The sequence below is a fragment of the Symphalangus syndactylus genome, chromosome 5 (genome assembly GCF_028878055.3).
Source record: "Symphalangus syndactylus isolate Jambi chromosome 5, NHGRI_mSymSyn1-v2.1_pri, whole genome shotgun sequence".
NCBI lineage: Eukaryota > Metazoa > Chordata > Mammalia > Primates > Hylobatidae > Symphalangus > Symphalangus syndactylus.
In genome coordinates, this window is record NC_072427.2 from 100,783,030 (window position 1) to 100,799,063 (window position 16,034).

General features: G+C 43.6%; 1 long non-coding RNA gene across 1 annotated transcript; it reads right to left on the reverse strand.

The window, feature by feature from the left end:
- Positions 1-8,170: 8,170 nt before the first annotated feature.
- Positions 8,171-14,216, reverse strand: LOC129482889 (uncharacterized). The gene is made up of 3 exons (XR_008657847.2): positions 14,163-14,216; positions 13,314-13,398; positions 8,171-8,267 (listed from the first exon to the last, which is right to left on the reverse strand). It is a non-coding gene; the product is annotated as an uncharacterized lncRNA (long non-coding RNA).
- Positions 14,217-16,034: the final 1,818 nt, after the last annotated feature.

Sequence of the window (16,034 nt, forward strand, 5' to 3'; positions counted from 1 at the left end):
AAAATCACAGCCAGAGAGAGTACAAACCGGAGAGTGTCACCTCTATTCTAGTTCCAAGGGTCCTGAAACAAACCCGGGAGTAATCTTTAGCTAGCAACACAGAACACAACAGGGCAGAGAACCCTGGCATATCCGACAGCAGCTTCCAATGTTTGCTCCACAGCAATCGATACAAAATCAGTGCAGAAAACTACGAGAAGAGGATCCATGGGACTGAAGTTTGCAGGAGGGAAGGAGACGCCAGCTCCTGCCTTGGGAAGGGGCACAACAGAAAAACCCACGCACCAAAGAGAGGCAGGCAGAAAGAGGCTAGGCCTGGCCTCCCTGGGAACGACATTCTAGGGATTGATCTCTTTCAGTTACAAAGTAGCCAAAAACTATTTTTTTTTTAAGAGACAGGGTCTCACTCTGTCACCCAAGCTGGACTGCAGTGGTGCAATCATAGCTGACTGCAGCCTTCAACTCCTAGGCTCAAGCGATCCTCCTGCCTCAGCCTCCTAAAGTGCTAGGATTATAGGTACGAGCCACCGTGCCCAGCCTATTTCCAAATTTCATTATTTGGCAAGGATTGTTCTATTGATATACTGTTCCAGCGGCTTCTCCTTGGTCCCAGAATGAACTGAAAACAGCCTGCAGATGATGAAGTACTTGAGAGAAACAGCTGGGATGTGGCTAGAACAAAGTTAAGACTGAAATTTAGGGGACCTTTAGGATTCTGCTGCTAAAGACTTTAGAAATGATGTTTTATCTTTGTAACTAGGGGCATATGTTGATCCAACTTTTGATATTTGCAGTAGGAAACTGGGTTAAGAGCTAAATGGTCTCCCTTGCCTAAGCATTTATAACATCTATACAGTAGTGTTCTCCCTTGCTATGAATCAATACAAACAATGGGGGCAATGTTATTATACTTATGACAAGTTTCAATTTACAAATAGGTAGTACATCAGAAGTATGTTTTTAGGTAGGCTGAACTCAAAAGAACATATTAGTTTAGAAATAAAGATATGCATAGTAGATTAAGTTTTCAGGCTAGACCACAAACCTCTAGTTAAAAGCCATACAGTGGTAGAAATAGTTTAGGTTTTTAATGCCAACTGGTATACATTTTTAGCATTGGACAATCACAAATAGACTTAAGAACATTGCTGTGAGTTAGCTGAGAATGCTAAAGATCATTCGGCCTGGTTTTCATTGGAAAACGTAATTCAAATTGCTGTGGCAATGGTTGTGGATGCTTGAAAAAGTTTTGTTTTTGTTTTTGATAGTTGTTGCACTATCAACCAGAAACACATCTCTATCTCCCCCTTTCTTTACTTCCATCTCCACCGTAGCATTTAGAATTCTTCGGGTAGCAAGGGACAGAAAATCCAACTCAAACCAACTTTATAAAGCAAATACATGGGCTCATGTAACAAACTGCACAGGTGCTTCAGGCAAGGCTTGATCCAGAGGCATAAGCAGAAGCCCCGGCTCTCTCAGATCTCTGTTCTCTTATTCCTCAAGCTCACCTAGTGACTTCTCAAAAGGTACCGGCACTTCTCTCATGAGCACAGCTGCCAGCCTTATATGTTTATATCACACTCAGAATGCTGTCTATCAGCAGGTCCCTGGAGAAGGCAAGAGTTTGTTTTTTTTTTTTTCTCAGTAACCCTGGACAATCTCTCCCCACAGCTTTAAGGGATTTTAGTACCCATTCTGTACCTACGACTATGGTCAGAGAGATGGGATTGCCTGAATGATTTAATTGTACAGGACTGGGGCTATCAGATATGACTGTGCAGGTTGTGCACTGCACAACTTCAAGTTCACTATACACGTTTATGACAATGCAGATGTGTAGTGGTCCGTTCTCATGCTGCTATGAAGGAATACTCGAGATTGGGTAATTTATAAAGAAAAGAGATTTAATTGACTTACAGTTCTGCATGGCTAGGGAGGCCTCGGTAAACTTACAATCATGGTGGAAGGCACCTCTTCTCAGGGCAGCAGGAGAGAGAATGAGTGCCAGCAGGGGAAATGCCAGACGCTTATAAAACAATCAGATCTCCTGAGAACTCACTCACTATCACGAGAACAGCGTGAGGGAAACAGCTAGCCTGATTCAATTATCTCCCACCGGGTCCCTCCCATGACACGTGGGGATTATGGGAGTACAATTCAAGATGAGATTTGGGTGGGGACACAAAGCCAAACAATATCAAAATGATACCCCTTGGAATTATCTGATGCAGTGACCCTATTTGGGACCCACTTCTAGAGATGGGAGTGGGATCCGTATGACCTTAACACGTGGTTTGTGAGTTAGGGAGGCCGTTCTGCGCTGGGTGGAGAGGATATAAAACATGCTTGGGAGGCAGCCAGTAGAAGCCCACTACTGACAGATGGCAAGAAATTGGCAGGGCCTATGCCCTTTCACACATTCCCTACCATGAAGTAGGAACCCTAGATAATTACAGAGACAAGAAGCCAAAGTAACTTAGAAAATGCTTCATTCCACCTTTGAGTCCTAACATGTGAAAGTAAAACACACAAAATACTTATTCTCATCCAGGTCATTATTTATGGGTTTCAAAGCATTTTCTGAGTCAGCCTTTCACCTACACAACAGTAGCTCCAGGGGACAGCTGGTGGATAATATTATCCCCACTGGAGACGGGAAGCAAGTCAGGCATCTCCCTGCTCAGGTGGAACCCATCTCCCGCTTACTACAACAGAAACTCCCTGCTTACCTCTGTGCTATGAGAGGGAGATCCTATGGAAAACAATGAGACGGCAGGACAGTTGAGTGACAGGCCAGAAGAGAAAGCACAGAAGGAAGAGAAGAGGGGATTCAAGGCAAGGAGAGGAAAGCTTTGGAACAATGGCAGCCACCAACCAAAGGTTCTGTAGTGGTTGGCTAGGGCTGCCGTAACAATGCACCACAGGCCGGGTGCCTTAAACAACAGAAATGTATTCTCTCACAGTTCTGGAGGCTGGATGTCCAAAATCAAGACATCAGCAGGGTTGGTTCCTTCTGAGGCTGTGAGGGAGCCTCTGTTCCATGGCTCCCTCCTAGCTTCTGGGGATGAAGGTGATCTTTGATGGTCCTCGGCTTGGAGATGCATCACCCAGTCTCTGCCTTCCTCTTCACATGGAGTTCTCCCTGTGTGTGAGCCTGTCTCCAGGTCTCCGCATTTTAGAAGGACATCAGTCATACTGGATTAGGATCCACCCTAAAGGGCCACCCTAAAATGACCTCGTTTTTATTTGGTAACAACCCTATCTCCAAATAAGGTCACATTCTGAGGTAGTGGGGGTTAGGATTCTAACACATGAATTTGGGGGGCACACAATTCCCCTCATGACAGGCACTAAGTCTTTAGAACCGAGCGGAACATGATGTGGCCAACTAGCCACGTGGATATTGAGCACTTAAAATCTGGCTAATCTAAATTGAAATGAGCTGTGAGTGTAAAATACACACCAGATTAAAAAAAATGAATGTGCAATATTGTGATAATTTTTATATAGATTACCTGCTAAAAATAATATTTTGGGTATATCTGGTTAAATAAAATATAGTACAGTATTCAAATTAATTTCACCTCTTTTTTTACTGTTTAAAATGTGGTTTCTAGAAAATTTAAAACTTCACATGCAACTTGCATTCGGCTCACTTTATATTTCTACTGGATGACACTGATCTAGAAACAGAAATTCAGAGTCTTTGACACCTGGTCATTTTGTGAAAAGAGTTTCTGAAATTTCTACATTGTTCTCTGACAAGGATGGTAAAATTAAGCATTCAGTTCACTGAATTGAAGTGACATACAGTATATGGTAAATATCAAACTTTATATCTGTGTAACCAACTCTAAATTTTAAGTAAGTTCTCATAGAACCTAAGTGGCAGATATATTTGATCAATAAGGATCACACTTCATTTTTATTACTAAGAACTCAATCTGGAACAGGCCACCCAATATCATCTTGTAAGAGTGGCTTTTGTTTAAAGCAATCACCTTTTCATTTACCTTGTATGAGAAAAACAAGGCTCCATATCAAGCGTGACTTTATTAATAATTACATCGGAATGGCACGGGTCCTTATTAAAGACGGTATACAAGTGAGATTTTGCATACGCTTCGTGCAGATAAATCATGAGCTCCATAGTGAAGTTATGTAAATGGAGATGTGTTTTTGCTTTTATGAAATACACTGGGTTATAAATACTCTGACCTTGTTTATGGAGGAAGCTGGTTTGTTCACTTAATGAAGACATTAATTTGCCATTCAGTTTGGACTGATTACTCATTAGCTGCTCTCTCCTGACCAACAGCTCTGACTTACAAACCCAGGCTGTTGATCGGATCGTAGGTAGTGGTGTGCTGCCATCTATGGCTGGAACGAGAAAAAGATCAAAGTGCAGCAAGGTCTGCAAAGCCACAACTACTAAAAAGAATTACAGTGTCAAAACATTAACAATTTTTTTTTAAAGCTAGACAAAAAAAATACACTTCAAGGTCTACAACTACGGCTCTTTCCCCTTGTTAAAATCATTGTAAGGTACTGATTGATTTGCAAGCAAAACAAAACCTAGATAAAGCAAGCTGTATAATATCCCAGCTGCAAAGCCTTAACCCAATTATTGTTGGTGGAGCAGGTGCAAAAACACCTGCAATACTGATAACTCAAATGGCACAAGACCTACTGAAATCATTTTCCAAGTCAGCTACTGCTTGCCTTTGCCCAGAATTCATGTCAGGATTTCTTTTTCCACTCTTCAGTCTTTTTCCTACTCCAGGATGCCGCCATCAGCAACATTCAACAAACATTTTTGGAGACCCTACTATGTTCCAGCCATTGCCCTGCTTGAGATGCAGCACAGACCAAATGCATCTCCTGGCCTTGCGATGCTTACATTCTAGTGGAGTGAGACAGACATTAAACACTAGACTAAGGAAATGAGCTCATTCTATACTATGTTGGGAGCTGGCAGGCATTACAAAGAGAGAAAACAAGAGGGCAGGATATGGGGATGGGGATGGGGTTTGGAGGTAGAATGGTAGGAAGGAGGAAGCATGTGGTTTTTTTTTTTTTGAAACAGGGTCTTGCTCTGTTGCCCCAGGCTGGAGTGCAGTGGTGCCATCTCAGCTCACTGCAACCTCCAACTCGTGGGTTCAAGTGATTCTCCTGTCTCAGCCTCCCGAGTAGCTGGGATTACAGGTGTGTGCCACCACACTCGGGTAATTTTTGTATTTTTAGTAGAGACAGGGTTTCGCCATGTTGGCCAGGCTGGTCTTGAACTCCTGACCTCAGGTGATCTACCCACCTCGGCCTCCCAAAGTGCTGGGATTACAGGCGTGAGCCTCTGCGCCTGGCCAGATGTCGTCTTAATGAGGGCAGTCAGGGGAGCCTCACTGACAAGATGACAATGGGGCAAACATGACATTCCCAGGAGTTCCCAGGAGAGGACAGGGGCCTGGGAATGAGGCCAGATGGTTGGGGAGGGAGTTCACTGTGGAAGGCCTCCAAGGCCGCCAACAAGATAGCAGCTTCTAGCTGAGTAAAATATCACTTCTTGCTTTTAGATATCTGCCTGATGGACAGCTAAGTTTTGTGAACCCAAAGTATTTGAGACAGGTCTCAATTAATTTAGAAAGTTTATCTGCCAAGGCTAAGGACATGCCTGTGACAGTGTCAGGAAGTCTTGGGTACATGATGATATGTACCCAAGTGGTCAGGGCACAGCTTGGTTTTATACATTTTAGCTTGATTTTATACATTGATGAGACCTCAATCAATATGCATAAGATGTACATTGGTTTGGTCCAGAAAGGTGGGACAACTCACAGTAAGGGCTTCCAGGTCAGAGGTAGATAAGGGACAAAAGGTTTCATTCTTTGGGGTCTTCGATCAGCCTTTCACTGAATACATGTGAGGTGGGATGGATAGAGGAATAGTCACTGATGCCTTAGTCTGACTCAGTGAATCTGCATTTTTACATAAACAATAGGTCAGAGGAAGCAATGAGAAATGCATTTGTCACAGGTGAGCAGAGCAATGATCGAGAGTTCTGTCTGTCCTCTGTCCTGGGCCTGTAAAGATAAGGTATCAGTTAATATGGCCAGGATGAAGTTCAACAGAACTGTTTTAGGGTAAAGATCTTGAGGCTCACGAGGAATTTCCTTGTGGGCAAATTGTGAGGGAGGCATGTAGCTTTTTAATTTTATTTTTTTCTTTGTAGTTATTTTATTTAGGAATAAAATGGGAGGCAGGTTTGTCTGATGCAGTTCCCAGCTTGACTTTTCCCTTTGGCTTAGTGATTCTGGAGTCTTGAGATTTATTTTCCTTTCACGGTTTTTCCCATTTCTTTCTTTGCTTAAAATCATGTTTGATAGTTTTACGATCGTGGTGGTGGCTATTGTCTCAAGATTCATGAGCACTCGCAAAAGCAAATTTTAATAAGTAACAACTGTTCACTCCAGATGGACTTCAATATTTTTTTATTCACAGACAGATTTCGATATACCTGGTTATAATCATACTGGATACGTAAATCACTTGCTTTCATGTTTAGCATCTGTCATGAGTATTTTTCATTTTATTCCGTGTTTACCATAAACATTTTGTTAGCTAAAAACTCATAAAGGGACAATCATTGTGTCAAACGTTTGATTTTACTGTGAGGATTAAGTGAAAAAATTATAAAAAGAGCCGAGTACAGTGTCAAATCTTAGTTTGAGTAGAGATACAATACAGTGCTTTGCTTTTTTCCATTTCTAAAAGTTTATTCAAAATTACTTACTATGATAAATGCTATGATGGACATCTTGATATAAGAAGAAATTTTTATTATTATTATTATGGATTAATAATAGTCCTGAAATTTAAGATTATTGTTTTTCAGGATGGATTCCTTGGCATACAATTACTGGGTCAAATGTTATGGCTAGTTTAAAATGTTTTAAATAAAATATCAAATTGCTTCCCCAAAGCATAAAAGCTATTTTAAATACTACTCCCCTTGTGTTAGAATGCCAGTTTCATTCCCCCTCATTTTTTGTTTTCTAATTTGATATATTTTTTACTTCTTTCTATTTAGCACTTTTTACTTTCTTTCTTTTTTTTTTTTTTTTTCTGAGACAGAGTCTCACTCTGTCACCCAGGCTGGAGTGCAGTGGTGTGATCTCAGCTTACTGACCTCTGCCTCCTGAGGTCAAGCAATCCTCCTGCCTCAGCCTCCCCAGTAGCTGGGATTACAGGCGCCCTCCACCACACCCGGCTAATTTTCGGATTTTTAGTAGAGATGGGGTTTCACCATGTTGGCCAGGCTGGTCTTGAACTCCTGATCTCGTGATCCACTTGCCTCAGCCTCCCAAAGTGCTGGGATTACAGGCATGAGCCATGGCGCCCGGCCCACTTTTTTATTTCTAATGAGAAATAATGATAAAAATCTTCAAGAGCACGTTTAACCCACACAGGTTGCCTCCAAAGTCCCTGAGTTCCTGGTTACTGAGTGCTCCTGTTTTCTCTTTTGTCCTCTGCAGGCCCATGTCTGTTGCTCCTTTGTCTTGCTGTAGTTTGGTGTTCTTTTTATTGGATATTGTCAAATGTGTAAAGATTAAAGATATTAGCCCTGTAGCTGTTGTTTGGATGACTCTTAAATCTTGAGGCTAAATTAGTTTTCACTTTTACGCTGAATTGCTAACATCAAATGTGCCCTTCCTGCCCCACCCACGAAGGAAAGGGCAGAGGAAGTGAAAACCCCAGGGGCCCTCCCTCTCCCCTGTGTCCAGGGAAGAGCATCCCCACTTCCCAGTCACTCCAGTAGGGAAGTATAAGGAAAGGGCAGAAGAAGTGAGGGGTGAACAGCAGACCACAGGGACTAACTCTTAGGGCGTGTGGGGACTAGGTGAGTGGGAGAAGCGGATCACACTGACTCCACTAGATCCAGTAGGAGTAGCCAAAGCTGGAGCTATTATCTACATGAATATGGGGAACGAGTTATCCATTTGTTGTGCCCTACTTGAGGAGGGAATCGACCCTGAAGTCAGGGCATTGGAAGGAACAAACTCAAGCTCCAGCCTTAAACCTTCCCACAGGACGAAACTTTTCTTTATGCATCACAGAGAGAGCAGGGATGGCTCTCGGAGTCCTTACTCAGACTCATGGGGCAACCCCACAACCAGTGGCATACCTAAGTAACGAAATTGATGTAGTAGCGAAAGGCTGGCCTCACTGTTTGCGGGTAGTTGTGGCGGTGTCCGTCTTAGTGTCAGAGGCTATCAAAATAATACAAGGAAAGGATCTCACTGTCTGGACTACTCATGATGTAAACGGCATACTAGGTGCCAAAGGAAGTTTATGGCTATCAGACAACCACCTACTCAGATACCAGGCGCTGCTCATTGAGGGACTAGTGCTTCAAATACGTACATGCGTGGCCCTCAACCCTGCCACTTTTCTCCCAGAGGATGGGGAACTAATCGAGCATGACTGCCAACAAATTATAGTCCAGTCTTTATGCCGCCTGACATGATCTCTTAGAAGTCCCCGTAGCTAATCCTGACCTTAACCTATATACCAGTGGAAGTTCATTTGTGGAGAATGGGATACGAAGGGCAGGTTATGCCATAGTAACAGTACTTGAAAGTAAGCCTCTTCCCCCAGGGACCAGCGCCCTGTTAGCAGAACTAGTGGCACTGACCCGAGCCTTAGAACTGGGAAAGGGAAGAAGAATAAATGTGTATACAGATAGCAAGTGTGCTTATCTAATCCTACATGTCCATGCTGCAATATGGAAAGAGAGTTACTAACCTCTGGGGGAACCCCCATTAAATATCACAAACAAACCATGGAGTTATTGCATGTAGTGCAAAAACCCAAGGAGGTGGCAGTCTTACACTGCCAAAGCCATCAAAAGGGGAAGGAGAGGGGAAAACAGCAGCATAAGCAGCTGGCAGAGGCAACAGAAAGGAAAGAGAGAAAGAAAGAGACAAAGAAGAAGTCAAAGAGAGAAAGACAGAGACAGAAGTAGTAAAGGAAAAACAGTGTACCCTATTCCATTAAAAGCCAGGGTAAATTTAAAACCTATAATTGATAATTGAAGGTCTTCTCTGTAACCCTATAACACTCCAATATCACCTTGTTGTCAGTGTAAACAAGGGCGTAGCCCGAAAGCACTGAAGCCACTGACAACCCATAGCCTTCCTATCAAAAATCCTTAACCCAGCAGGTTTCCTAACAGGGGATCTAAATCTTAATTAATTACCATACAAAGGTCTGACCAGATCTAGGAGGAACTCCCTTCAGGACAGGATGATAGATGGTTCCTCCCCAACGACTAAGGAAAAAAGACACAATGGGTATTCAGTAAGTGATAAGGAAACTCTTGTAGGAGCAGTTAAGAAAATTGCCTAATAATTGGTCTGTTCAAACATGCAGCTGTTTGCACTCAGCCAAACCTTAAAGTACTTACAGAATCAGGAAGGAGCCATCTATACCAATTCTAAGTTAATATGGACTGAATGAGGTTTTATTAATAGCAAAGAAAAATTAAAATCCCAAACTTACAAGGTTTTCAACAAAAGTTTGCTAAAAGTTAACAGTGTAACATGTATTATACTAACTTCTAATCTTATGGAAATCAGACCCTATCTGTGCCCCTCAAAGCTTAAGTCATTCAGCACAGAGCCGTACAACTAATACCCCTACTTATAGGGTTAGGAATGGCTACTGCTACAGGAACCGGAATAGCCAGTTTATCTGCTGCATTATCCTACTACCACACACTCTCAAAGGATTTCTCAGATAGTTTGCAAGAAATAACGAAATCTATCCTTACTCTACAATCCCAAATAGACTCTTTGGGAGCAATGACTCTCCAAAACCGCCAAGGCCTAGACCTCCTCACTGCTGAGAAAGGAGGACTCTGCATCTTCTTGGGGGAAGAGTGTTGTTTTTACACTAACCAGTCAGGGATAGTACGAGATGCTGCCTGGCATTTACAGGAAAAGGCTTCTGAAATCAGACAATGCCTTTCAAAACTCTTATACCAACCTCTGGAGTTGGGCAGCATGGCTTCTCCCCTTTCTAGGTCCTGTGGCAGCCATCTTCCTATTACTCGCCTTCGGACCCTTATTTTTAACCTCCTTGTCAAATCTGTTTCCTCTAGAATCGAGGCCATCAAGCTACAGATGGTCTTACAAATGGAACCCCAAATGAGCTCAACTAACAACTTCTACCGAGGACCCCTGGACTGACCTGCTGGCCCTTTCACTGGCCTAGAGAGTTCTCCTCTGGAGGACACTGCAACCGCAAGGACCCTTCTTTGCCCCTATCCAGCAGGAAGTAGCTAGAGCAGTCACCGCCCAATTCCCAACAGCAGTTGGGGTGTCCTGTTTAGAGGGGGGATTGAGAGGTGAAGCCGGCTGGGCTTCTGGGTTGGGTGGGGACTTGGAGAACTTTCTGTCTAGCTAAAGGATGGTAAACACATCAATCAGCACTCTGTGTCTAGCTAAAGGTTTGTAAACGCACCAATCATCACTGTAAAAACGCACAAATCAGCACTCTGTGTCTAGCTAAAGGTTTGTAAACGCACCAATCAGCACTCTGTAAAAACGCACCAATCAGCGCTCTGTGTCTAGCTAAGTGTTTGTAAATGCACCAATCAGCACTCTGTGTCTAGCTAAGGGTTTGTAGGTTTGTAAACGCACCAAACAGTACTCTAAAAACGGACAAGTCAGCGCTCTGTGTCTAGCTAAAGGTTTGTAAACGCACCAATCAGCACTCTGTAAAAACAGACCAATCAGCACTCTGTAAAATGGACCAATCAGTGCTCTGTAAAATGGACCACTCAGCAGGATGTGGCAGGGCCAAATAAGGGAATAAAAGCTGGCCACCCCAGCCAGCAGGGGCAACCCGCTCCGGTCCCCTTCCACGCTGTAGAAGCTTTGTTCTTTCACTCTTCACAATAAATCTTCCTGCTGCAAGATCTTGCTTGCTTCTGATCTTCCTTCTCCTCTAGTGTTCCTTATCTCCATTGTGGGTTCTTCTTTCCCAATCATCAGTATTCCTTTGGGGTCTGTCCTGGGCTATCTCCTCTGTTCACCACACACACTCTTTTCAGGCAAGCTTTTCCTCTCACATAGCTTCAAAAGTGGATCATATGCCAAAGGCATAAATGTAAAGCTTTGGCCCAAATCTTCCTCCTGAGCAGAAGTCTTACATGTCAACCACCACATGGGCACCACACAGCATGCCTTGCCTGCAGTACACTCATCACTGAATTTAACACCTGGTTCCACAAACCTGCTCTGACCTCGTGTTCACCACCACATTGAACAGAAACATCTTCCACTCTGTTGTTCAAGAAAGGAACCTGGGGATCGTCTGTGGTTCTATCTTTTCTACCAGCTCTTTTTCTACCTCAGGTCAGTCATCTCTGCCATGTTTAATGAATCTGGCCACTGTTCTGATTTCCCACAAACACATCCCTGGTCCAGCCCACCTAACTTCTTGTCTGACTATAGCCGTGGCTTCTTACTGGTATCTCCCATTCCACTCTTCCCACTCCACAATCCACTCTCCTCACTGCAGCCAAAACAAACTGTGAAACACAGGACTGATCATATCACACCTCTCAAAAGTTTCCCATTGTCCTTAAGATAAATGTCAAACTTCATCATATACCTGAGAAGGTCTGGACTCTTCTCACCCCTCTCCAGACTCCCCACATGTCACTCCTCCAACCTGGAGCCCTCATTATCCCTGGCCACATATACATAGCATGCAACCACACCAAACATCTTTCAGCTCTACAAATAAATCATGAGAGGCCCTCTCTCATCCCTCAGGCTTTGCATATGCAATTGCCTTGGCTCAAAACATGCTTCCTCTTCACCCAGCTTCCCGCTTACCTTTTAGAGCTCCACTGGTTGACCATGAGCAATCCCTCAGCTTCTGTACCTGAGGGTAAATCTCAGATTTTCTCTTTCAAAGCAGCCTCCCTCCCTGGCAGAAGCCCTGTTGAATAGGATCCCCTTGGAAATGACCTCAGATGAACAGTCCTCATTTAGGTTCCACATCTGGTGGCTGAAGTCCTATAACTTTTACCCCCACCAGTGCCAATTCTACTTCTTCCCAAATGCCACTCTATTCTGCTGCCACAGAAGTTTCATCCATCTACTCAAGCAGTATTTTTTATGCATAAGATGCCAGTCCTTTGTGTCTCCCAAACTCTAGGTGACTCATGTCAAGGCTTTTTTAGTGGGCATCTCATAGCCCCCCTCACTAAGATTAAGAAGGTTAGAGTCCCAGCACTACCACATTTTCTAACAAAATTCTCTATCTTCTCCAAAAAACTCTTCTTAGTCTTTTCAACCACCTCTGTAGGCTGGAGGTGGGTGGTCAGCTAAGAATTCCAAAAACGCTTCTTGGCCAGTTCCTTCTCAAATGCTGCAAAGGAGATGGAGGTGAATTTTGGCAAGTTAGAGGAACAGAGAGGGGACTTCTGACAAAAAGGTACTAAGAAAAGAAGGAGGTGATACGTGGCATGTGGCTAGTGGGAACTGAATTGGATGGTACCATGCTATATAAGACGATGAAAGCTTATTGCATGCTAGCTGTGTCATGGGGCCTTCTGGTAGACACTCTTCCATACATTGTTTCATTTGATTCTTATTACAACCATACAAGATTGGTTATTTCCTCTATTTTTTACTTACAACTTAGCCAAAAATAATTTGCAATGTGTAACCACTAAAACTCACTTCACCTCCTTCAGTTCTTACATCTTCTCAGTGAGGCCTTCCATTGCCATTTCTTAAAAAACTGTAACCAGCCAGGCACGGTGGCTCATGCCTGTAATTCCAACACTTTGGGAGGCCAAGGCAGGCAGATCACGAGGTCAGGAGTTCAAGACCAGCCTGGCAAACATAGTGAAACCCCATCTCTACTAAAAATACAAAAATTAGGCTGGACGCAGTGGCTCACGCCTGCAATCTCAGCACTTTGGGAGGCTGAGGTGGGTGGATCACCTGAGGTCAGGAGTTCAAGACTGGCCTGGCCAATATGGTGAAACCCCATCTCTGCTAAGAAATACAAAAATTAGCCAGGCATGGTGGCGGGCACCTGTAGTCCCAGCTTCTGGGAGGCTGAGACAGGAGAACTGCTTGAACCTGGAAGGTGGAGGCTGCAGTGAGTTGAGATCACGCCACTGCATTCCAGCCTGGGCAACAGAGCAAAACTCCATCTCAAAAAAAAAAAAAAAGAAAGAAAAGAAACAACAACAACAAAAACAAATATTAGCCAAGTGTGGTGGCACGCACCTGTAGTCCCAGCTACTTGGGAAGCTGAGGCAGGAGAATCACTTGAACCTGGCAGGCAGAGGTTGCAATGAGCTGAGACTCCAGCCTGGGCAACAGAGCAAATTAAAGAGGGCATTCAATGCGGTGAATTGATCTGAATTTTCACAAGGTGTGAGTAGAAGTTTGAGTCAGTCTTACTTTGATCTCAAGGACCAGAAGTCCCAACATGAAAGACATACATATAAGGAAATTCTATCTGAGAGACATTAATTTTCCTTTGGCTATACTGTGGCTAAGCATCAAAACCAGGCTTCAAAACTAGGTCTGGGCCAGGAGCGGTGGCTCACGCCTGTAATCCCAGCACTTCGGGAGGCCGAGGTGGGCGGATCACTTGAGGTCAGGAGTTCGAGACCAGCCTGGCCAACATGTGAAACCCCGTCTCTACCAAAAATACAAAAATTAGCCAGGTGGGGTGGTGCACGCCTATAATCCTAGCTACTTGGGAGGCTGAGGCAGGAGAATGGCTTGACCCCAGGAGGCAGAGGTTGCTGTGAGTTCTGATCGTGCCACTGCACTCCAGCCTGGGCAACAAAGTGAGACTCCATCTCAAAAAAAAAAAAAAAAAAGAAAACTAGGTCTGTCTCACTGCAGGTTTATGTTCTTTCTATTCCTCCCCATAGTTCCTGTACTTTCTGAAGGGGCTTGGATTTGTAACTGAGTCATTGCTTAAATTTGTGCAATTCTTTTAGTCCTTAAGTGCATACTTCATACTCACCCTATTTTAAGTATGCTGGCAGCTGTCTGCTCTCCCAGGCCCTAGTAAACACAAGTTCAGGCTATTAAGTGCTTTTACTAGCCAAATTCTCCTACCTTATCTTAGCAGCTATGTGCTCTACTCCTCATTCCTGTGTTAAACTTCATCCTTGTTTCCACATTAAGCTTCCCTCCCAGATGTTACGTTTAGCTGAAACAGAGCTGTCTCAGCAGGTATCCAAAGTTCTCAGAATGGTATGGAACACTTCTTGGCACATCAGATTTTCCACAGAACCCTGAAACAGAACCCCTCAAATATCAGATGTTGAGCATAGTAGATGAGGTCTTCTAAAACCCAGAGTAAACCCTCAAATGAGATGAAAACACGGTGCTTAAAAGAAGAGTTCTTTCTTCAGAAAATCTTACTCTTAAGGTTTTAATAGTAGTCCTGTGTCCAGCAGTTAAGGCTATCATTTAAATCAAAGCAAGGAAAACATAAGCATGCTTATTTCACAAAGGAAGATTCTCTGAAATTAATAGCTCAAAGCAGAACTACTGTCAGTTTCTGAGGTGGACCAAATAGGTATCACTTTAGAAAGCTTAAGTTATAGTGGATATTTTCATATAGTGTGCTGGGTATTGTTAACAGGATCTCCTGCCAAGAGATTCACATCACATGGGAAACCTGCATATCAAGATGGTATCTGGAAAATTATTTAGGTCCAGTCTCCTGAAAGAAGGAAATTAACTGTTTAGAAAACAGCTGACTTTCGGGACAGTGATTAATTATAAACTAAGAGTGCAGAACGAAAATAGAGTCTGTTTTAAAAGATGGCTGTTTTAAAATGAAAAGGTAATTGCTCAATTTTTAAATATTTTCCATGATCTTTGCATTTATACTTTAAGAATAATGTGGATCATAGAGATGAGGAAGAGGAAAAAGAAGTGTTTGCAGTTAAACACAAGGTCAGGCTTGGCTTTTAAACCTGAACCTATGTTCCCACTAGTAGTGGAGTGTGCAGATGAGAGGGCAAGTTCGTGGCTTTCATGGGAGTCTGCTCCTCTTCTGGGGTATCTTTCTCTTTCTCTTCTTGCAAGTTTCTCAAAGCCCCCAGACTCTGCCTCCACGTAATTCCTTTCCACACCCTTCCCTTCACCTTCTACACTCCGACCTTGGAACATGATCTCTCAACCTCTTTGCTCCCTTCACCCCTGCAGAGATGGAGTGCGCCGGCTGATTGATAAATCTGAAAATAACTGGTTGTCCTCTGCCCTGCATGGCCATTCTTCCTCTTGGGATGTGCCTGTCTCCAAATAGCACCACTAGCACTCTATGCCTCCACACCACCATGCTGATTAGCAGAGTATAGGTGGTGCTGTGCTGCCCGGAGGAAAATCTCCCTTCATGGAAACCAAGGGTGGAAAAGTTACTTCTCTCTAACAAGAAACAACCTGATAAGGTCAACTTGACTCATTCTGGAGTTTGCACTAGGCTCTCAACGCTAAGCTACTCCATTATCAGCAACCTAGGTTTTGTTTTGGTTTCCCGTCTACCATTACTTTATTTTCTCTCTCAAATTCTTCATAGCTCAGGAAAGGAATATGCAACGTTCCTTTGGAAACCCAACATTTGGCAGGGTGGCATTGTATACAGACATTGAAAAATCAAAACCAGAAGAGCAGAGTTTGGGTAGTAAGAGACGCATGCAATTGGGAGTCTTGTGAACCATGGGGTGCGGTACAGGCCGTGACATTTTACCTTCGATTGTATGTGGAGGTTTGTATTAGGCCAAGTGGGTTTTTACAGGAGTGACGTTGGTCTGGGTAAGAGGTTCTAAAGCAGGCTGTGAGCATATTGAATCTAGAGGATCGTTGTGGCTTGTGCTGTTTTTCCTCAGAGAATGACTTTCTGTGGAGGCCTAACTGGTCTCCTTAGGCCTTTGGAGAGGCTGCGGGGGAGGGGCATCTTAAGTGAAAGGCACAAGGACT